Raw genomic sequence first — 385 nt, forward strand, 5'->3', positions numbered from 1 at the left:
GGGGCTCCGCGGGGCCGCCCCCGAGCCCAGCCGGTAAAACGAGACGGTATTTACCTCAAAGAACGTGGGTTTTTTTGTTGGACGAGCGAGGGGAAGGAGGTGCCGCCCCGGACATCACCGCGCTGCCGTTCGCCTTTCTGCCGGGCCAGGTGTTGCTCCCTCCCTATGGAAACAGCCCCGAGCCGGGCACCCTCCTCCTCCCGGGGGGGTGGCCCCGGGTGACACCTCCCTCCTGCTCGGACGGGCTGTTTTGCAGCGAGCTCTGTCTGTGTGGGCATCGCCCTACCTCACCTTCTGGCAATTTTCCTTTTTTTTTTTCCCCACACGGCATCAACCCCTCATCCATGCTGGAAAATGCCATTCCACGTGATTTTGGTTTTTTTTT

General features: G+C 60.5%; 1 protein-coding gene across 1 annotated transcript in view; it reads right to left on the reverse strand.

Moving 5' to 3' along the window:
* The window catches only part of B3GNT2 (UDP-GlcNAc:betaGal beta-1,3-N-acetylglucosaminyltransferase 2), a 17076-nt gene extending 16905 nt beyond the window's left edge, over nt 1-171 (reverse strand). Inside the window, exon 1 of the mRNA XM_008922797.3 lies at nt 55-171. The gene's annotated coding sequence lies outside the window, so the exon portion shown is untranslated. The remainder of the gene's footprint in view (nt 1-54) is intronic.
* Between the last annotated feature and the right edge of the window lie 214 nt (nt 172-385).

Source organism: Manacus vitellinus, unplaced genomic scaffold (assembly GCF_001715985.3).
Source record: "Manacus vitellinus isolate BGI_N305 unplaced genomic scaffold, ASM171598v3 scaffold_70_pilon, whole genome shotgun sequence".
Lineage (NCBI taxonomy): Eukaryota > Metazoa > Chordata > Aves > Passeriformes > Pipridae > Manacus > Manacus vitellinus.